Consider the following 15,704-nt stretch of genomic DNA (forward strand, 5'->3'; position numbering starts at 1 on the left):
CACTCTGTAACATATTCATATCCTCCGAATGGAAGGTCACTGTGGGGCTTGGTCAATAACCTTTCGATCTCAGCAAATAGAATGTTACACATCAAAGCTTGATATTGAGTGGTGTGCAAATTATAATGAAATAGGTGCAATGAAATGGCAGGCAGGTTATGAGAAATTAAGCATGACACTTACTCTTGGGTTTGTTGACCATTGCTGCCGGGGTTTAGCTTTATCTATTCCTCATTATTCATTCATTTCATTCTCTTAGCTGCTTCTACTTTTCTCTCAGGCTATGTGTTGTGGCTTATTTTCCTCTCGCTCCAGCATTAAGTTTTGAGCTTAACAACTCAGAAAATGAATGTTCTCAGCCTTGTCAGGATTCAAAGGGTAGGACTGAAGCTGTATTAAAAAAAGAAAAGAACATGTGGGATGTGCATGCTTGTGTGAGCGTGTGTGTTCTGGTGTTGTTTGCCTGTTCGTGTTTGTTTGCCAAGGCACGTGTTTGTTTGGTGCCGCAGTGCTTTATGGTGCTTCATAAAAATAAATGGTCTCTTTCTGACTTTAATTATAATAAAGGCGCCTTGTTCATTAGTTTGCTTTTGCTCTGTGAGCGGGGGAAGTGGATTTGGTGTATTTAGTATCTGACTGTTGTCCTAAGTAGCAGGGATTATTCTAATGCTCTGTCAGTAGCAGGTCCTAGGCCTAATTCCCCTTTCTATTCCTGATATCCATTACAAAGGATACACTAATAGACCCCTGTATTTCTAGTTCTGTATGTTTCTTAGCCAATCTTGAAATTGAACTGTCATCTGTGGGTCTGAGCATGTGTGCATAAGCTTCTGCACACTAGAGAGAGAAGGTGTGTTTGCATATGCGTGTCCAAGCGCTGGATTGTCAGGATTGTCTGTGAGGGGCTCAAATGGGCCCATTAAAGTATTTAAAATAACTTGAGAATTCATATTAGATATTTAATATTTGACATATAACTACATTTGTTTGCATTTTCATTATTTTAGGGAAATGGATGAAAATGTAGTGCAATCAAAAACAAGAACACTTCTTTATTTAAGCAAGGCCTGATGTGCTACTGACAGATATTTCAATCAGTATTTTCCTTGAAGTGAAGTTCAACTTGATAATTTATCTGCATCTAGAACAATTAATTATATTATACCATTGCTGAAATTTAGTGATACTATGTACATTACTGTAATATGTAAAATTACATTTTGTTATTTTTATCATAACATTCAAAAGCACCTGAAGATATCAGATATCATCGAAATGACCCTGTTGACAGCTCCCAGTCTCCCTGTTAGCTGCTAAGCTATTGTTAGCTAATGTTATAATTTCACAGACTGACAAGACAAGCTGCTGCTGATTAAGGGGGTTAAAATGTATACTTGAGGGATTCCAACTATTATTTACATTTTGCTACAGTAGCTGTAGTGCTCGACCACTATCGAGCTACGTGTGGGGAAAATGGTGTTCAGTAAAGCTAGTGCTATGTCATTTTTCGACTTAAGAATCATCACTCCGTTGGTGTTTTTGAACAGCAAAAAGATGCAATCCACGCTAACGGCACAGAGTGACAACATCTTTCTCAAACCATCTTTGGCCGAACATACAGAAACTGGTTTGCAATGCATGTTTACCATACAACAATTTAATTTTGTAGTTTGGCTGACTCGCAAAATCAATGTTAATACAGCTTATAAAATCTACAAATGACAAGACTGTTAACAGCATTGACCCTGCCCTTGAGTTTATGGGGGACAAATGTGGTGGAGGATAGTGATGGGACATTTAATCTTTTAAGACGGTCATTGTTGCAATTAAGCATGCTGGCTCAAACCCTGTATGGATATAAAGAGCAGAAAGCCACAGTGTCAGGATGTGTAAAATCAGTCTATCATGATACTAGTACAGATTTTCAAAGACTTCCATCGGCAGGAAGCTTCATTATTCCAGCCTGTCTAATGTAATAGTTGCATTTGTCAATGCAAATTCAACAGGTTAAATGCATAACCTGTACCATCATTTGCATGGCAGTTGCACAGTTCACCCTGACCTAACATAAACATTATAGGAAACCTCTAGAACAAGGATATGCAGATACGGTACTATCAGCTGATTAATTGTCTGTCAGCGAATGGAGACAAGATTTGTGTTGGCTGCCAACCAGCCACAGCAGGTGGTGCACATTGAATATGCATTTTGTAATTTTGTATGTGGTAATGTGATGTTTAAAAAGGGTGAAGAAAATGATTAATTGTACATTGAACCTTCTGATGGCTCTGAGAAAATACTGAAAACTTTTTATAAATCCCCCGAGAACTTTGTGTCACCCCTGGAAATGTAAATGTTAATGCTTTGATTGCTTGGTTTGCTGAGCCTGAAATGGTTTATGATTTCACTGTGAGCTTGGGGTATTCAGGTTTTGGGGGTTTGGGTGAGCATTCAGAACTTTAGTCACTGTGCTTTTTCTGATATTGAGGGAGCCTAAGTTAAAAGAAAGGAGAGTGAAGATAAGGCTTTAGCTGAGTAAGATGCATAATGGGAATTTGGCAACTGGTCCACTGGTCATCTAAACGTAATGGACACTTAAAACATCCCTAGATATCATCTCTGATATTAAGTTGTGAAAAAGATGATTTTATGTCAGCCTTCAAAAAGACAGCTAAAGAGGAAAAGGTGCAGAAGGACAAAAACGCCACAATACAAAGGTTATAATAAGCAGCAGAAAGAAAAACAATGTTTCAGTAGCTGGTGTGAAGTGTTAAGAGTGCAAATGAGCCCACAGCACTGTACATATTGGAATTAATGAAGGAAAATGTTCCAGCGGGGCTACACTCATACAATGTGAATAATTAATACGCAAGGTCAAAGAGAGTAATCTTTGATGGCTGGATTATAGACCTGTGATGTGTGTCTCGCCTGTGTGTTAGATGAAGTTACTAAATCACTTAAAGGAGACACAAGCATAAAACCATATACAAACATACCTCAGCAATTTTGGATGTAAAGTACTCTGTATTTTTAACAATTGTGTGGTCGCTAATCCCTGCACCCCTTAGTTTCTGTTGCTGTGTCTGTCTGTCTCACGCATGTGGCAAGACTCGCTGCCACTGTGAGTTTTCTCTGCCGAAACATAGACACAGGCAGTCCACTCACAGACAAAGGCACTATGTTATTCTCGTCTGCTTACACACACTTTCAACATAAATACACAGCTTTACCGAAAATCGACTGCTGTGTGCAGCTGGGGGGTGTCCCTCTGCTGTTGCAACTCAATTGTGTAAGTTTGCCATACTAACTTATAACACTAATAACGTTACTACCGGCAACTTCGATTAATAAGTAAATTAATCTAATTGGCAGTTTCATATATCAGTGTTTCATTCTGCAGTGGCATGAGCTCACATATCTTTACATCAGGACAGTTGAGTGTCTGTTATCTAACCTGCTAAAGTCAGTTGTAAAGGGGGGATAACGTCGTCAGTAGGCACCTGTGTTTTTCATCATAATGATAAGATATATCAGATACAATCTTATGCGAAATCAGTTTGACTAAAATGCAAATAATATTGGTTTTGGCGCGACTAGATTAACTGAAATGTTCAATTTATTAATATAATGATTTTGTGGCCCCAGGCAAACAGCGTCTTTCTTTACTTTTCACCTTTAACTGGGAATGTTGGTATTGGCAGTGGTAGAAGAAGTATTCAAAATATTGTAGTTTTTTTCTGAAGTAAAGCTATTAACTATTAACAGTATAACTTTTAACCACACAGTACCAGTCTTGCATTCAAAAGTTTGCTTAAAGTGAAAAGAGAGGTATTATCAACACAACAGTCTTACATTTATGTTCAAGGTGGAGCTTTTAACTCTAATATAATCTAATAAAATGCTGGATAGTTTAAAGTGACTATATGTAACTTTTTAGTGTTTCTAAAACTTTTTCATATAATGATCTGTAACAGCAAACAAGACTAACATGAACAGAAGATTTCTTTATATAGGCTAGGCCTAATTGTATTTTAATTAAAAAATGTTTTTTTATTGAGCCAAAGATTATTGTACAGACAGTAACTTAGTCAAGTCAGTGCTCACTTTTTTAGAAAGATAAAAGTAAAGTTACCATTATTAATCTGTATACATAATAATAATAATAATAATAATAATAATAATAATAATACATTTTATTTAAAGGTGCCTTTCTCGGCACTCAAGGACACTGTACAGGGATACATAAGACATTTAAAAAAAGGAAATAAAGAATACAACAACAACAGAAAAAGACAGAGTAACTGACATCAAGTGGAATAGGCAGTTTTAAACAGATGTGTTTTGAGTTGCAATTTGAAATGGCGGAATTAATCAATGTTTCTGAGTTGGGGTGGTAATGAATTCCAGAGACATGGTGGTGAGATGGGCGGAGGGGACAGACAGGTGTATGGAGGAAGAGGATCTGAGGGAGCAGGAAGGAGTTTGACGCTGGAGGAGATCAGGCAAATATGGGGGGGCAAGGTTGTGGATGGCCTTGAATGCAAACAGGAGGATTTTGAATTGGATACGGAACTGGACCGGGAGCCAGTGGAGCTGTTGGAGGACACGAGTGATGTGGTGGATGGAGGGGGTTCGAGTTATGATGCGGGCAGCTGAATTCTGGACCAGTTGAAGTTTTTGGAGGGATTTGTGAGGGAGGCTGAAGAGAAGAGAGTTACAGTAATCCAGACGGGAAGTGATGAGACTGTGGACAAGGATGGCGGCAGTGTGGGGGGTAAGGGAGGGGCAGAGGCGATTGATGTTTCGTAGGTGGAAGTAGGCAGACTGGGTAATGTTATTGATGTGGGGTTGAAAGGATAGTGTGCTGTCAAGAATGAAACCCAGACTCTTAACCTGGGGGGAGGGTGAAACGGAGGAGTTATCAATAGTGAGAGAAAAACTGGTTTTTGATAAAGTGGATTTGGTGCCAATGAGGAGAACCTCGGTTTTATTACTGTTTAATTTGAGGAAGTTTTGGGTGAACCAGGTTTTTATTTCAGAGATGCAATCAGTAAGGGAGGTGGGCGGAAGAGTGGACGAGGGTTTTGTGGAGAGGTAGAGCTGGGTGTCATCAGCATAACAGTGGAAGTGAATGTTAAATTTGCAGAAGATATTGCCAAGGGGAATGAGGTAAATGATGAAGAGTAGGGGCCCCAGGACAGAGCCCTGGGGCACACCTGAAGTGACGGAGGAGGGAATGGATTTAAAAGACTTAAGTTGAATGAAGTGTGTGCGGCCAGAGAGGTAAGATGTGAACCAGTCTAATGGAGTGTGGGTGATGCCGATGGAAGATAGCCTGTTGAGAAGGGTGGTGTGACAGATGGTATCAAAGGCTGCACTCGGGTCGAGGAGGATGAGGATGGTGAGGAGTCCAGAATCAGCTGCCATAAGGAGGTCGTTGGTGATTTTGATAAGTGCTGTTTCAGTGCTATGGAGTGGGTGGAAACCAGACTGGAACTGTTCATACAGGTTATTGTGGGATAGGTGAGAATGGAGTTGAGAGGCAACTGTTTTTTCAAGGATTTTGGAGATGAAGGGTAGCACCAGTTTTTTTTCAAAATTGGAGTAATGGCAGCAGTTTTACAAGAGAGTCTCATTTCCCCACACGCTACCCATTTCTCAATCTACTACTCTTACTCATGTAACTCGCTCAAGAGATATAGTAAAACAGTGCGTATATGTGTTTTACAACTTTCATTGTGACAGGTAAGAAACAAAGGGCTGCAAAGTTTTCATGTATTGTGCTAAATTGTCTTTCATTTCATATCTTATCCTTTCCAGATGTAATGTACTGGTCAGGTCCTGGAGCCACATCTTGTATGTAGGAACCATTGTCCCTTTCCATGACATCAAAATATATTTTTTTGCTGTGATGAGACAGTAGGAAAGGAATTGTTGCTGGAACTCGGTTAGTTTTCTTAATGTTTCAGACGTTCCAAGGACAATCAGTGAAGGCTCTGGTTCTATTGGAGTTTTTATAACTTCTGAGAAGGTTTTAAAGATATGAGTCAAGAAGGGAGTTATTTTGGGACATGATACAAAACTGTGAAAGAGGGTTGCTTCTGAGGACTGACATTTATTGCACATGGGCGATATATTTTGATAGATGCTGTGTATTTTCACCTTACTGAATAAGGTAGTGTCTGGCATTATTTGAACATTAATGTACTGTATATGTTCAAGACTCTATTCCCAAATAATGTCTGGTTTTTGAATACCCATTTCATTTTCCCATTTAAGTTTTAAACTTTCAGAAGATGGAAGGGCTCGATTGATAGCAAAGAGTTATATATACAGGAGATACAATTATCGTTAAATGGCGACGTAGACAGGCACCTGTCTAGGGTTAAAAGCTCCTGTGTCTGAAATCCCGGAAGATATTTCTGTACATAGTCTTTGATCAGTAAATATCTGAAAAAAAATGTTGTTTGGGAGGTTAAACTTACATTGTGGACTAATTGTATTTTAATGTTATTTTAGAAGTTATCTGTTGTAGTTATGGCCGAAACTGGGACATGACCATCACAGAAAAGAAGGAAATTAAACGAAGAACAACTAAAAGCTAAAAGGGAAAGGGAAAGACGACAGGCGAAAATGCGATTCAACTTCGGTCGGGCTTTCAACAGATGGAGACAATTACGGGGTTGTAAATGATTCCAAATCCACCCCGAATTGGCCCTCAGGTATGTTATATGTCTATTTCATTCATAAAATAACTTTACAATGCGCCAACAGTAGCCAACATTAAATTACGTCCACCTTCCATTTAGCGCCTGGTTTTTATCTCTTTTCAGTCCGTGTTTGTATTGGCCTATTTTCTTCCCCCTTGGCCCCCTGTACTTGTGTAAAGTGTCCGTGGGTTTCATGAAATGCGCTATATGAATCTAAGTTATTATTATGTTCGTTGCTACAACAAACTCTTATTGCTTTGGCACAGTGATAATAATAACGTTGTTACCCGGTTTAGCTCACGATACATCCAAAATAGGCTAAGTTACCGTAAGCAACACTTGACATGCAACGATGCATCTGTAACTTATTCTTTTATTGTAAATTAATGATTTTCTGACTGAGCAAAACATTCATCGCAACTATATGACCTCTGCGTAAAGCTAACTAAGTAATCCACAGTGGGCAATACAGCACCGTAAAACAAAAACAATACCGCTTTTGTCCAAAATGGCTGCTAGAATTAGGCGGAGTTTAGCAGGGACGGACTGACAATCTGTGCGTTTCGGGAAAAGTCCACAAAAAAAGTCTAATAAAGCGATTTCACTTTGTAGTAAATGAGAGGTTGTAGTGAGCTCACTTTTGCTGCTAGGATGAAGACTATGGTATTGAATTAAACGGGAAAACATCAGGCATGCATTGGTACCACTCTAAGCGTGCTAACAAACAGGAGGGAAGGGGGCTAAATAATTCACCAAATTTAACCAAAAGTTTAACCAATAAATCCTAGCTTGCACTTTCTGTCTGTCTTCCATCAGAGTGCAGTTTTTCCTTGTCTTTCATATTTGCGTTTACTATTGTGGAACTGGACCACTGAAGACCTGAAGGCTATTTCACAAAACCAAGATAAGGGATTAAGCCGGGATTTCCCAGTTATCCTGGCTCAATTTAGCCTTGACTCGGTTTCACAAAAGCAGAGGCACCTAATTAATCCTGCTGGCTTTTCTCTTAACTTCACTCAGTGGTTTTACCTTATTGTTATCAGCCTGCATTAAAATACAACAGGTACATATTGCTGTTCATTTAAGTACTGTTATACTACTGTTTTATAACTATAATAACTTTTATTAAGTTGTGACCATTATTATTTATAATTATTCATGTGACATTGTTACTGTTATATTGCTGAATGAAGACTGCTGTTCATTTTGTTGTTAGAAGTTTGATGAACATATTATGGCAGTTGTTGAGATAATTAGAAAAGGCTGATACAGTTGCCAAATGTGTTTTAAATGAAGTCAGTTACTAAGGGCAATATATAAAGTGCTGTACGTGTGTTTCTATAGTGGACCAATGCACCTTACATTATTTATGTTGATTAATTCCTTTTGTATTCTTTAACGACTATAATTTGGGAGGATTGTACAATTTTAAGAACATATCCTAATTGTACAATCCTCCCAAATTATAGTCTTAGTTCACTGGACCAATAACTATCTAGTGTAGACTACTGTACATTCATGGGACAGGATACCTCAATGGTTTTTGATCTTATATTTTGCTTCAATAACAATATCAATAACTGATGAATATACTCTATACTATAAGTTACATTCATGTTTATAGTGTGCATTATATTTATCACTTAATTATCTTTATAGCTTCTAGATTTTAGAGTCCAATTTCTTCAGTGTCTTTCTTTTCTATGTCCATATATACGAGGGAGCAAATCATATAATATGTAAAGAAGGAAACTCATATAAAAAAAGCATGGCAGATAATAGCGGACCAACTGAATGAGCTAGTCTAAAAATATACATTTATGAACTACTGCTCTTAACTGAAACCATTCAATGAGTCACTTGTCATTTGCAAAAACGAACAGTTGTACACTTTGCATTAAAAGCGAGCAGTGGAAGTTAATATGACTTAGGTCATTTATATTTTAGCCCATGAGAGAGAGGGAGAAACAGAGTGAAAGAGATCATAATTTTCATGAGTAACATTATCTTCTGCTCACTTTTAAGGCAAAGAGTACAACGGTTAATTTGTGCAAATGATTAGTAGCCTAACTCCTTGAATGGTATGATTATGACGGTTTCAATTCAGAGCAGTGGTCAGTAAATGTATATTTTTAGGCTGCTTACGCATTCAGTCGGTCCGCGGTCGTCTGCCACGCTTTCTCTTGCTGTTTTATTACAGCGGCCGTGTTTCTTTTTTTTACAAATAATGTGTTTCACGTTATCATAATTCCACAAGAAGCTGTGAATACCTTGTCTGATAGGCTACAGTATTCTGGCATAGTATCAGGACATCCTGACTAGTGTCTGTCGCGCACAGCTAGGGGCGAATGGCCGAATGATTGGCCTATTTGGGAGAAAGTCCAGGGCTGTTTTTTAGCCCCAGTCCATCCCTGGAGTTTAGTGAACTGTGAATTGAGAAGTGAAGGTGGATAGTGTGAGTGTACGGTTCTGTACTTGGAAGAAAAGAGAACAATCATTTTAGCTATGATGAGTCACATTTACCAGAGAGAGAAACAAAGAGAGAGACAAAAGAAAACTTGCAGCAATTGCTAAGTGACTGACTCTGCTGTGGACAGAGGACAGTTTTTGATGGACTAAAAATGAAACGTTATCACAGCTTACGTGTGCAGCCCCTCCTCTGTTCGCCACTTTTTTCCCCGGCTCTGTACCTCCACTTTCTCTCCAGCCTTAATTCTTATTGACCTGCTGGTTATTGCTCACTGCCACGCATCTCTGTTACAGCAGCACTATTAGAGAGCAAAAGAAACTGACTGCAGGGCTTTTTTTCCTCTGCTACTAACGTTAGCCCCTCAGACAAACACATGCATGCAGTCTTTTACACAGGTGAATAGAAACGTTTCTACTCTTATCACGTATTGAAGAGCCCCCGGAGTGGCAAACCATATCTAAAGCAATTGGTCATTATGAACATAGACAGGATATTGTAAAACAAATCTGGTTGCTCTAGGGAAAAGAGACAATTCATTAACTAATACAAAAATGTTCATGACATCTGGAGACCCAGGCTACACAATACACTAATAACTACAGCAGAACTCATTTATTTCTTTGTCCCTGTTCAACAGAAATTGCATTTATTTTTCTAACAACCGATAACTGTGCAAAACTCATTTATGTATTCCCCTGTGTTGCTAATGACAAGATGTAACAGACACGCAAACACACTTTTCATGCTGCATACCCCTGATGTGTTTGTTAGCTGCACTGTGACCTAGAGGCAATAGCAGCAACTGGAAACCACATCTTCAGGGTAATCAGACACAGAGACAATAAGACTAAAAGTGAACACAGATGGAATCATTGAGAATGTGTCATCTTTTTTTTGTTATTGTGAAGATACAGTGAAGATATATATTCTGATTTAAAACCAGCTCTGTGTCATGGCTTTGTAGGCAGTGTTTGCAGATATAGGGTGTTTGGCTTCCACACGGAGCTCTCCGCAGAATGGAGCAGTGGAGTTCTGCCGAGATCCGACAAATGCTTCTCTGTGCATTGGCGCCACGAAGAAAAGCACTGGGGGACACCGTTCATTTGCACACACTGCCCACACAAAGATGACACAGAGCTGGTTTAAAATCAGCTACACCTTTAACTTTCATGCCATAAAATATTAAACCCTTAACAGAGGTTAATGTTATGAAAACAATAGAAACAGGGAGTCTTCCCCTTGCACCATTAGAGACAAAAATAATATATCTGTCAATTTAATTTCCCAACAGGAAAGACATGTTATTTCAGAAAAGTAGTCAAACCAAAATACACTGAGTCTAAGATACTTGAATCTGCCCATAAAATGCCCACTATGTGTTTTTAATTGTAGAATGTCTCCCAAAATGCTGAAACCACCAAAGTTCACGGGACATGACCTCAGTGTTTCCAATGGTAGTTACAGCCCTGATTGCCTCTGCATGCTAATCACTTGCCTTTTACCAATGACAAACCTTTTATTAACCCTTAAATCGTATACCCAATCATGAGTTTAACTAAATTTTACTGTACCTAAAATATACCCACATACTTCAAGGCAAAGTTAATACAATTATAAATAATGGTCCCAAAAGTGGCCGAAATCTTCCACCCCTGGCTGACAAATGATGATTAATGGTACTAGTCCAAGGTTCCTCAGAAAGGTGCAACTGTTTAACATGCTTACATGGCTACTTTTGACGAAAAGAATGAGGAATATGCGCTTGTTTGAGTTTTTTTTAATGCAATTTTCACAGCCTGCACTGGCCCAAAGTTAGCCCAAGTGCTGCCAACTGGAGCTGGTTCTCATTCCAGATCACCTCAAGTCCATATCCTTGAACACTTACCACATCTCTCAGCCATAAATGAGCCAAAGCTGGCTTCTATTTGGTGTTCCAAGTTCAATACGCAGCCAAGCATGCTGCCACTCCGCTGGAATTGCACCGACTAGGCTAGCAACTTTGGAGAGTAGGATGGCACTGCCTCTCAATGATCATACATGGTTGATAGACCAAGTTTGCAAGTATGTTTCTAGTTTCAAATTTTTCCATAAATGTGATAAAATGAATGATTGATGAAGTGATTCAAACTTTTAATGTGGTCAGTCAAAATGTTTTACATTATTGTTTGCTGTGTACTATTCATACTGTAAGGCTCAGATGAGCTTAGCTTATATGTTTTTTTAAACTTTGATCACAAATCTAATCTCATACTGAAATTGACACGCTCCAATTCACACATGCATCTGCACATACTTCAAACATACTTGCATCTTACACACGCAATGTCATATTCAGACACATTACGTAGTCTGAAGTCAGTGTGGGGGTGCATCATATCTGTTTACACAAGTTAAATATTGATGTTCGAGATCTGTCAACGACATTTGGCTCAGCCCACCCCTACCTCATCAGCTCCCCTCCTTAGTAATGTATGAACAAATATGATTTATTAATTCCCCCCCAGCTCATTCCAGACTCCAATTGTTTCAAAAGTTTCTGACTACATAATTTGCCCCCCTTGTTTATCAGCCTGGTTTTGTAACTCGGAACACAATGAGGCACAAAGAAAAATGTTGAGTGCTGTCATTGGAGAATTCGATAAAATATGCACAAATTACAAAGTGGAGACAATTTAAGTGCTCTTCTCACTCTCCCTCACATCCCCCTGCCTTGTTATTTTCATTTTCATCTCTTCATAGCTTGCATTCTCCGTGATAAGTCCATGTCTGTGTGCCTGACAGTCAGCGAGCATATGGAGGGTGTGTGTGGTCCTGCCAAGCAATGGAGAAATCACAGACACGACGGCAGCACTGTAGCGCATTAGAGTAATCAGAGTGAAATTATCGCCCTTAAGTAGCTTTTGGACATCTGCAAGGGGTACATGCATATTGTAGATATTACACGCACGCACGCACGCACGCACGCACACACACACACACACACACACACACACACACACACACACACACACACACACACACACACACACACAAACAGATGAACCAGCATGCTCGGATACCTGACAGCGAACAGATGGACTCGGCACAACCTGTTTCAGAAACCCTTCTCTACTTTAAAAGAGATTATACAAAACTAAAAGTTGGTGCTCCCTCAGACTAGTCTTTCTAATAAGCACATGAATAAAGCCCTTTTTGAATGATGAAAGAAAACAGGAAGTCAGATGTTCATGAGCTTGCTGAGAGGTGTAGTCAGTCGCAATCTCCCGACCCACCATCCTTTGCATGCAGGTGAAAGAGATGAGCATTAAATTTGATTGGTGTGTGTTTACCTTGTGAGAAGTACAGCTATTTTTTAAGGCCTGCTGTTGCCTTGTGCTTAAACCAAACAACATGTGGCAGTATATTTTTGTGGAATGTTGTTGCATATATATTTGCAGATCATAGACTCTGATTCAAATTCATGTAACTTTGCTGGTTGTTTCCCTGCTTCTCACCAGCTTGTAATTCATGTAAACACAATAATTATTGTTCCATACCAGTCACTGCTGTTTTTACTCAGGGAATAGTACATGGAGCATGAATTTCTTACAGTCTTGGGTTTAAAGCTGCAACAATATATGACTTCTTTTTTAGCCAGCATGGCTCTATGGATGACGATGACAGTTTTAGTCAAGACTATATATATATATATATATATCTCAATAACCACTGAATGCACTGACATGATATTTTGTACAGACATTAATGGTGCCCAGAGAATGAATCCTAATTACTTTGGTGGTCTCCTAACTTTTAATCTAACATCAAAGTTTTTAATTATCCAGAGAAGTGACCCAACATTTAGATGACTTGGTCATTTATGGTTAAATTGTTTATGAACTTATGAAGTAATGTGTAATATGTACTGTATATATTTGTAGTAATTATGACCACACACCTGCAAAGCTAACAACGGACCAATCAGCTTCAGCTGTACTGTGTTTATTGATAATTTATAAATGCTAGCATGCTAACTTCCAATGACCTTTACCGGAAGAAAGCAGAAAATCCTTACATGCTCAAACTTCCAAATGTTAAACTTAAATAATTAATTATCAAATGTTTTGTCCAATGATTGACATTTCATTTTATTGATTGACTTATTGATTATATAATAAATAAAAAAAATAAAATTCAACACGACTATGTTAGCACTACCACTTGGTTTAAACCAATAAATGTTCCACTATGTGTGAAATTTATAATTTGCTGAACTTTTTGTCTCAACTTTCTGAGAAAAGTAAAAAATAATGGGAAACAATTACTTTATGTAACTTCCTGTATGATTGAAAGATGTGTGACTCCGCCAATTAGTGAAACTTAATTTACTGTTTTAAACCTAAACCATATATACTGTATACCCATTGTGCACAACTGCACTATAAAGGACTTTACACAAATATTAGATTAGACTCAACTTTATTGTCATTGTGCATAGTACAAGTACAAAGACAACAAAATGCAGTTTGCATCCAACCGGAAGTGCAAAAAGAGCAGAAAAGTGCAATGTGATATTCAAGTAGACAGGACAAGAAATATAGTGCAGTGTAGACAGTAGTGTACAAATGGTTTACAGAAGGTGGTTAAGAGTAATATAAATTAAATATAAATGTGTGCAGTTACCTTATAAGAGCAGAATAAATATGAACAATGTATGAACAACATATACAGATATGTGCAATGTAGCGACAGTAACATTATAATAGTAGTAAAAAAAAAATATATAGATAAATGCAGTGTATTAAGAAAGAAAAAACAGAATAAAATATGGATATTCAGTATGAACCATATAGACAGATATGTACAGTTATGTGCATTGCGTTAATAGTACCATTGTAGTGCAGAAACAGTAACATTATACGAGTATTTAGAAATATACAACACAATACAAATATACAACACAATACAAAGTGTTCACTCCTATAAGAGCTGCAGCACAAAGAAAATAGAAGAACATATCAGTCATGTCACAATAAATGATATTGTAGTGATATTGCAGTGCCTCTTTGTTGAACTTTGAAAATCTCTCTTCAGAGGTATTGGCTGTGCTAGATTTTCTTTTTTGTATGTGTTAATTCTTGGCTTCCTTTTCCGACGACGTGGTCAGACGTGTCTCGCACTCCAAGCGACTCCGAATTGTGCGGCTGTCAGGTCTGTTTTGTGCAGAGGTTTCTGAGAAAAAGAAAAAGGAAAGAGAGAATGTGGGGGGTCGAGTGAGTACCATCAAACCATAGTGTCTTAGCTTGTGTCTGTAGGAAGCCTGGTGCGAGTTTGATGGGGGCCTCCTCTGCCTGTCCCCCCTCCTCTGGTTCTTATTTCACAGGTGGACGAGCACATTAGTTCCAGCCCTAATCCATCACCATGGATCCCAGCTCACATGTCGGGAATACACACTAACAGACACATGTGGGCACCCACATCCGTAAACATAGCCGAACACAAATGCACACATACACCAGGGTCATGTCAACTGTGATGCGTGGAAGGTCAGTGAAAAAAGAAAAATGCTCTTGCACAAAAGAGAAGAAAAGAGCACTTAAACACACAAGCACACAGCGTACACACACACACACACACACACACACACACACACACACACACACACTGATGAATCAGATGTTTATATGCCTTAGATGTTGGATTTAACACGTCCAAAATTGTCATACACTTTATCTCAGCCCTGCTTCTGTACTTCACAAGCATTTGCGTTGTTGCACACTGCTTTCCACCCACTTACAGATCACTCCATGTCACTGGCTGCTGGTGGTAGGTCTTCTTTTAAGTACAGGGCACCAGCCCGAGGTGCAATGTTCCATTTTGACATTCATGCGGATCGTCATCTCTGAAAAGCGGCTCAGTGGTACTGCTGCTCTTAAAGATGCTGCATTGTTGCGAGCAAATGTCAGCAGGAGCAAGAATGGTGAAAAAAGAGAGGAGCGTGACAGAGCATGAACTGTGCTCATGGGTGTTTGTGTGCTCATGTGTTGCCGGTGATTTCGCTGCCAGATTTTGTCACCTCCTGCAATCCGTTTGCATAAGCAAAAGTGTGGCATATACATACCCATGCATACTATTTCTGCATGTTTATCTCTCTCCATTTGTATTAATGCAGTACCAAAAGCATTAGCACCCACTCTACCTAGGGGCTAGTGTCCCACTTTTAGTGCTGATGTGCATTTAACCTCACAATGATGTTATAAACACTACCTTAAAAAAGTATGAAAAAATCCATCCAACTCCTCTAGCTACCTCTGCCATGGGAGCAATTTACAACTTTCTCATCTCAAGGCTATTTATCTGCATCCACACCACTGGGGTTTTCCGTGTGCATGTGTGTGCTGTATGCAAGACTTCATCTTAATTTGCAGTATAACAGGAGAGTAGCACAGAGAAAACACTGCTGCCCATGACTCTGGCTTACCTACCACATACTCCATTCAACAGACAACCTTCACTGGAACTTAATTAATAAAAGAATGGGGGGA

The sequence above is a fragment of the Sander lucioperca genome, chromosome 16, assembly GCF_008315115.2.
Source record: "Sander lucioperca isolate FBNREF2018 chromosome 16, SLUC_FBN_1.2, whole genome shotgun sequence".
Taxonomy (NCBI): Eukaryota; Metazoa; Chordata; class Actinopteri; order Perciformes; family Percidae; genus Sander; species Sander lucioperca.